Source organism: Camellia sinensis, chromosome 8, assembly GCF_055761805.1.
Source record: "Camellia sinensis isolate YWXY chromosome 8, ASM5576180v1, whole genome shotgun sequence".
Lineage (NCBI taxonomy): Eukaryota > Viridiplantae > Streptophyta > Magnoliopsida > Ericales > Theaceae > Camellia > Camellia sinensis.
Genome location: NC_138968.1, coordinates 120,690,279 through 120,698,627, shown reverse-complemented (window position 1 = coordinate 120,698,627; position 8,349 = coordinate 120,690,279). Strand labels below are relative to the sequence as shown.

The following is an 8,349-nucleotide window of genomic DNA, read 5'->3' as shown; positions in this document are numbered from 1 at the left end:
TTTAGTCGCCTAAAGTGTAATTTTTTTTAGCTACTAAAAATTTAGTCGCCTAAACTCTATTTTTTTATTTGGCTACTAAAATTTTAGTCGCCAAAAATTTTTTTATTCATTTTATTTTTTTTAGCTACCCACTATTTAGTCACTAAAAATATTTACTGCCTTTTTGGCTACCAATTATTTAGTGGCCAAAAACATGATATTAATTTATTATTTTTAATTTGTCCATAACCTGTTTGTGTTCCGTGCAACCTATACCATGTATATAAACAAAACAATACATATATTATCAATCATTTCGAAATTTGCGCCCATTTCACTTCCAACCATCCAAAAAGGAATTATTAGAAGAATTATAAACTATAATAATAAGTTGGAACATGAAATTTGGGCTATTACATCACTGAGTAGCAAGTCACACGGCTCAAACATATGGATTACATCTCCCATCCTAGGCCTATTTTCGACATCCGGATCAACACATCTAAGAGCAATCAAAATGATTCATTTAAGTTCCTTCAATGAAATCATCTCAAGCATCTTAGGATCTACAAGATGATCAAAGTTTTACTTGGCAACCATAGACTTTAACCAGTCTATCAAGTATACCTGCAATTGGAGATTCATTTTGCACTGCATTAGTATATAATTATAAAGCAGAGATAGAAAATGAAGTATTTTAAAGACTAGCAACCCCTGCTTCAGTTTCAGTTGAGTACTCTAGAGGGGTCTTCCCAGTTATAATCTCCATGAGAATAAACATCACTTTTCTCATTGAAAACACGAGTGGAAGCATATTAAGATCTATTGACCTCATTACTATATTAAGATTCAAAAGCCAAATCACGTATTAAGATCTATATCCAAAGACCCCAGTTACATGCACATCTTGGAAGGTGTAGGGGTAGAAGAAGCAGCAGAAGCCAAGAAGCGGGATAATAAACACATATGAAGCACCAAAAAATGGACTTGTTCAAAAGATTTCCATGTCTAAATTCTCATATAAAGTGGGGCTTGGGAAGCCCAAAAATTGATCAATTCAATCCCTTGGCAGAATTTTGTGCTGTCTTCAGTTAGTTACAAACATCATCCTAATCCAACTAATACAAGTATACAATCATGATAGAATGCAGAGCCTGACATCATAGATTTTAGTAAGGTCAGAAGTAAAACAACCTTATTGTCCAACTGAATTCAGACCAATAAGACCACTAAATGGTCTAATTGCCCATCAAATGGAGAAATGAGGTCTTTCAACATTCCTCATCATTTGCAAAGTTGAAGATTTATTGAACTTAAAGAATAAGTTGTGTAAAGAACTATGTACAGCAAAGCATAATGTGGTGTAAGTTTATACATCCCAATTAACAGTAATTAATAAAGTAGCATAAAGAACTGTCGCATTGTTGTCAATTACATACTCTAACTGCTTCAAGCCCACCTTTTATTAGTATATTTTGTAACTAATCAAGTCCTCCCACATAAAAACAAATGACTAGGTGAAATAACAATAAGTTTGATACTTGAAAATTTTATATTTTGGGATTAATTGGTAGTGCTTGAAACATTATTTATTCACAGATTTGTTAATAATGGTAAAGACAGTCATTTATCAATGAAATTATGAATACACTCCACTTGTGTAGGTGGCCTGGCCTTCTACAGTCTAGGCCTCAGGAATTGAACATTTTGTCACTCTTACACTCATCCTGGCTCTCTACTCCACTTGTACTCATCACAAGCATCAAGACACAATATTCGACTCTTAGTTGCAGGAATCGTCCAACTAGGTGGCGATTCTGAGTAAGAATCGCGATTCCGCGTTTCTTAGAGAGAAACGTGTAGGAATCGCGTTTCTGTGCAAAGAGAAACGCGATTCAGTCCAAGACGGGGTCGTAAAGGGAAGAGAGAGAGAGAGAGAGAGAGAGAGAGAGAGAGACCCTAGCCTTCCATGTCGAAATGAGAGGAAGAAGGGTTTTTCAGAGAAACTTACAGTGAACAATGGTAGGGTTTCTCAGACACATCTTCGATTCAGTCAACGAAGATAGCCTTCGATCTCTGTTACATCTCCTCTGATCTGGTCACGATCTCCGCTGATCTGGTCACGATCTCCTCTTCACTCTCTGTCTTCATCTCTCTCGACCTCCTCTTCTGTCTCTCTGTCTTCATCTCTCTCGATCTCCTCTGATCTGGTCGTCTTCGTCTTCTTCTTCCTCTCTCTCTCTCTCTCTCTCTCTCTCTCTCTCTTTCGTCGATCAGATCTGTCCCCTCCCGTTTGTAACTAATGAGTATAATAAATAATATAATTATAATATAATTCGTTATATAATAAATAATATAATTTGTTATATTTAAATAATATAATTATAATATAATTCGTTATATAATAAATAATATAATTTGTTATATAATAAATCTAATTAAATCATATATAATAAAAAAATTTAATAAAATTTATAAAATAAATCATCTAATTTTTTATTAATTATTTTAACATATTTTATTATTCCTTATTTGTTATATTTTTTTATTTATAATATATATATCAATTAAAAATAAAAAAATAAATTAACAATAACATATTATTTAAAAAATATAATAAATAAATAAAATAATTAATGTGTATTATAAAAAATATTTATGAAAAAACTTCTAATCTGTATTAATATATATATATATATATATTACCGCTCCCCGAGGCGCTCCCAACCTAAGAAACTTCTATCAGCTCACGCTTCCCCGCTCCCGCTCCCGCTCCCGCTTCGTGCAACTAAGATTCGACTAGATTACACCAGCCAAAGAATCATAAACTTCCAATCATTAGCCTAGGAACTGAACACGTTAGAAATTATAATGCATTTATTAAAGATGCAGAGTATAAAAAAGTGTGATATTTGTTGTACTAGTAATATACGTCAAACCCTCCCATACTAAAAACAATCAAAACCTCATGGGTCATATGCATAATCCTTCCAGTAATGCCATTCACCACACTGTACACAATTACAGCTAGCAAAAGCCAGTGCAAGAAGCCATGCATGTGATTTAATTTTATAGTTACAAATGTCCATGAAGTTAGTTTTTACAGTTCCTAAAGTTTTGCTTTTTGGTAAGAATAATCACAGATTGTCTTTGAGCTTACAACATTATGGACCAAATTTAAAGCCAAATCCCGTATTTTAAGAATAACTAATGCACACTATAATAACAGTAAGCATGCATTTTTTGGGGGGGAAACCAAGCGAAAATGTAAACGACAGTAACAAATGTCACATTAGAAAACAGATCAAACATTCAAACAGAAAAACCACTCACTCTACTCAATAATTATAAGATAACACCATCCTAAATAAAGACAAATGCTGGTGTTTGAAATTAACACCATCCTAAACTCATTGTAACTGCTTCAAGCCCAAATTTTCTTGTTTTCAAATTTTAGAACTTGATCTGAAACAATTTAAACCACATATTTGTTTCATGAGCCAAGCCCGCTGGTCTCTTAATTCCATATGATATCCTCAAAGTTCAATGAAAATAAATAGAGGTGAACAATGAAAATCAAAACAAAAATGATTTTTTAATAAGTAAACCACAATCTATAAATCGATTGGGAAATTTCCAGTATTTCATATTCCTTTAAAAAAAATTTGAAGGATACAAATAAAATCTAAAAAAAATAATAAAAAATAGAACAAAGTGGCAAATTTTCCGAGAAAGAAAGAGATGGGCCATGGATTGGTTCATGAACCATCAACATCCATTTTATTCTTTTAAGCCTTATTATTTACTCAAAAAATATAGTTCAATTAAACTTGTGTTTATTACTTTTAATCTATTGACCTCCATGTACTTCACTGAATTTTATAAACTTCATTTGACTAGTCAGTCTCATTAACAAGTCCTTTTCAGATTCCTTATTACTATATGGGGATTAAACTCATCATTTTCTGCAAGGACCAAAAAGAAAAGGCTCAATATTGTTATTGTTTATTGCCTATTCAGGAAAATCCAAGTATGTGGTTATGTGCTTTGCTTAGTGATCAATTGCATTATTAGAATTATTTAACTTTGACTTTGTCCTCCATCCCAAATAGGGGATGGGTCCAAAAGGATGTTTTACACTAAGTAGTTCCTAAGAGACATTTTATCAAACAGTTTGAAGGCAAGAAAAAAATCCAAAACCTAAAATCTATAGGCCATAATATAACATATCTCTAAAAATCCAAAACCTAAATTCACCATTTCTTTTCATTGAAGAGCTTGACAAAGTGTAGATTTCCAAAAATCCGATACATGCATAGACAAATTGAAAGAGAGAGAGAGAGAGAGAGAGAGAGAGAGAGAGAGAGAGGTTACTGACTGAATAAGATCTTGGAGCTGTTGAGCGCGAGAGCGAGGGTTAATGCCCTTACGGAGGACATTGTCGTGCATATGATGTTTGGGACTCAATCTAATCCTTCACCCATCTTACATGCACTGCTGTCAGCGAGATCATTTCTCCTCCAGACACGACGGCTCCAGCGATGGTTAAGGCCGCAAGAGAGGGGCAAGAACAAGAAGGAGGAAGAGGAGGAGGAGGAAGAGGAGGAGGAGGAGGAGAAGAAGAGAGAGGACAAAGAAGAAGGTCGCGGCCACAGCAGCAACAACCAAGAGCACCAGAACAGGCACTAGAGAGGGAGACGGACGCGAGAGAGAGAGAGAGAGAGGCGCTGGTTTGTTTGGTTTGGAAACCAAATATATATATATATATATATATTACACCATTAGCGACCAAAACTTTTAGTCGCCAATTAATTTATTTTATTTAACCCTCCAAAATTTGAAAGGTTTCCCTCCAAATATTTTAGCCTTTTGGCGATTAAATTTTTTTTTGTCACTGAAAATATATTTTTGGCAACCAAATTTTTGGTCGCCAAAGATAAAAAATAATTTTTTATTTTCGATTCGGTGACTAAATGATTTTAGTAGCCAAAACTCACTATATGGCGACTAAAATATTTTTTTGTCGCTGAAAAATACCTCAGGCGACCAAAAGTTTGGTTGCCAAAGATTAAAAAAAAATTATTTTACATTCGGCGACTAAATCATTTTTAGCAGCCAAAACTCAATATACGGCGACTAAAATAATTTTTTTGTCGCCAATTCTCGTATTTTTAGCGACTAAATTTTTTTTTAGTCACCAATAATTAATATTCCCCGACTAAAAAAAATTAGTAGCTAAATATTGTACTTTTGGTCACTAAAAAAAATTTTGGTCGCCAATTCCACAACTTTTGGCGACTAAATTTTTTTTAGTCACCAATTTTGGTCGCCAAATGTGCATTTTGTTGTAGTGTCATGCCTTTTCTCATAGAATTGAATGAAACCACCAATCTCACTCTGCTTGTAATTGATTGCAACAAAAAATGTCTACTTTGGCTGGATTTCATTAGGATAACCTAGCACCACTCATCTATTGCTAAAATTGTAAGTATGATTGTTAACTCTTTGATGTGTTGTAATTTACGCTCAATCCTAGTTGTAGGGAGTGTGAATTATGGTAGTTTATAGTATTCATTAAGGATAGTTTAGTCTTTAGGTTGTTAGGGTTTGATTCTATTAGACTAAATATATTTGTACTTATTTGATTTACCTTTGAATTAATCAATACACAAGTTTGTTATCATGGTATTAGAGCCACAACCCAGATGTTAGCATACCTTTCGCAGGTCATCATCGACCATCGCAACCTTTTTCTCTCTCTCTTTGCAAGGCCGTTGCTGGGGTTCTCTGTGTTCTCTGTTCTCTTCGTCGCACTTCAATGCACTACGCTCTTCCTGGTTGCTGGTTCTGGTCTCTAGGTTGCATCTTCAACTTGTTTCGACCATCATCTGGTCCGGGGAGGTGCAAGTTTCAGACCAGTCTCAGAGTAGGGGGTCTGGTGGTTGTTTTGTTTGTGGTCAGCTGGGCCATGGTAGACGTTTTTGTCCTTTGCATGTAAATTCTTCGGGTGTTTCAAAACCCAGTCAGACTCAGTTGTACCCGTCCAGTCAAGGGTGTTATCGGTACCAGAAACAGGCAAGCCAGGCTTCGAGAGCCTCTCAAGGGGCGACTTATTAGTTAGTCCTATGGTATTGCCCTGGAGGGGATTTTTGTGTTATTGACCGGTGATGTATTATATGAATCATCTTGTTGTTGACCGGTGTATTGTTGGATGCTGAGGCACCATGTTTATGTATCGCTTATGTTTGCATATTGTTGTTTGTTTAACCCTCATGTATTGGGGAGTATGTATGGAATCTCGAATCCTCTTTTTCTATTGAGAAGTTGTTAAAGGGATCAATGACCCTGATGTTGTTGCTTGCTTGGTACCTGTATGTTGATTAGTGTTTTGGGCTTTGCTAGTTAAGGAGTCCGTGGTGACCCCATCGGTTGTATAGGGGTAGCGTTCGTATTGTGATTGGCTATCAGTTGTTGGGTATAGTCTGTGAATGGATTCTGCCAGCATTCTTAAGAGGAAGAACAGGTTGTGTTCTAGGGTGACGAGAATAGCGTTGGTCAAATTGTCCTTCGTGATTGGGTTGTTGTAATTGAGGTTTACTATATCGGTCTTCGGTCGAGGAGATGAGCAGGCTTGCTATGTAGCCATGAGAGAGGGGAGATAGTAATTCCTTTAGACACAGTGTTGATGTGGTTTGATTTTAGGAGATCCGTTGAGATTCCAAAATTCGGGGGTTTGTGTGGGGAACTCCGCGGTTGGGGTTAGTGGCACTTCAGTGTGTTGTTTACTGAGAGTGGTGGTTTGTTGAGTTGATTAATCAGCTTTTGGTATGGGGTTTTGGGTTGACATTTGTCACCTTGAGGTTAGTCTCATTCGTTGTAGACTGTATGTTGATTAGGGAAAACTGAAACTAATCGAACATGTTATGTCAATGCATCTGACAGTTGGAATAATACATCAAGTTTTGTATTGATTGATTGAACTTGTATATGATAATTGCTTATATACATTGTATTGCGTGGGAGGAGATGGGGGATGTACTCCACGGTTTATTGGAAGATGGGGGATGGACCTCTAAACCGGATTTGTTTGATTTTATATAGCACTAAAATGTATATCGTTATCAATTGTGAAGTATAGAAGTGTTTCTATGTTATATTGATACAGCACCAAAATGTGTATCATTTGTGTACTAAGGAGGCATTGTTGTTGTGAGATGTCATCTCTTTTAAATTGTTGGCCAGGTTCTGAGCCATGTTTAGGATTTTTAAATTGGTTAAGTGAAGGAAGGTGGAACGAAATTGCAAAATCATGAATTTCTTATGCCTTGTGTGTTGATAGCACAATTGTTATTTCTATTAACTATCATTATAGAAATGTTATGTTTTGTGTTGGTTTGGCCTCACTGTATGAGTGATGGTTGTTGATAGTGTTTTTCTTTGGAAAGAAATGGAAAACAAAATTTTTCCAGTGGTTGGGCCATCTAAAGGCGTTGTTGAGAAATTGATTTAATTCAAGGGTTTTGAGGAATTCCAAATGAATCTTTTTGGCAAATAAACTGTGGATGGTTATGTGTTTTGGACAACACCATATTTGTGAAAAATGTTTACAAAACTTTTGAGTTTTGCGTTGAAAATGCAAGGTTTATTTTGAAATGTCTCATGAGCAAGAAAATGTTTTCCTTATATTAATGTAGGAGATTTGCCTTGATTATCCTTTTATTGGAAATTATGGTTGTTGAGTAGTGACTTAGCTTGAAACGCTGGTCAGATATTGGTAAACTGTTTCGGAAGGGTTGGTTTTGTTGTAGCTTTTGTGCCTACAGTGTTGTCGTTTGGAACGTGTTCCCTTGGTTAGTCTCTTCCTTGGTAAGAGTGAATCGAAGGTTTGTAGGGAGAATAATTCCTCTCCTAGTACTCGGGTGTTGGTATTGTGCGATCAGTTGGCCTTGTGTTTTGGCATATCCTTAATTTTGGGGACGAAATTCTTTAAGGGGGGGAGGTTATAGCGATCCCGGTTATCCCTTTACTGTTCTGTTGTTTTCCAGACGCGGTTCCGTGGAGTTGGTAGTTGTACCTATCGTGTTGTCAACCCTTTAAACTCTTTTGTTTGAGTTTTAGAATGTGTTGGGCTTGGTTGTTACAGGTTGGTAAAGCTTTAGCTCCCATTGTTGTTGTCCAGTTTTTGAATGGTCCGCTCGAGCGGGTCTTCTTGCGCTCGAGCGGGGTTTTCACAGTTTCAGTATTTCGTGCCTCTGCAAAACTTCTGCAGATGTGTTTTCTACGCTCGAGCTAGTTTCTTGTGCTCCAGCGGGTCGCGCTCGAGTGGGCTTGTTAGCGCTCAAGCGGGTGGTACTTTTTGGTGTAAGTTCT

General features: G+C 36.1%; 1 long non-coding RNA gene across 1 annotated transcript; it reads right to left on the bottom strand.

The window, feature by feature from the left end:
- Nucleotides 1-259: 259 nt before the first annotated feature.
- Nucleotides 260-5,866, bottom strand: LOC145797072 (uncharacterized). The gene is made up of 2 exons (XR_014338119.1): nucleotides 4,358-5,866; nucleotides 260-606 (listed from the first exon to the last, which is right to left on the bottom strand). It is a non-coding gene; the product is annotated as an uncharacterized LOC145797072 (long non-coding RNA).
- Nucleotides 5,867-8,349: the final 2,483 nt, after the last annotated feature.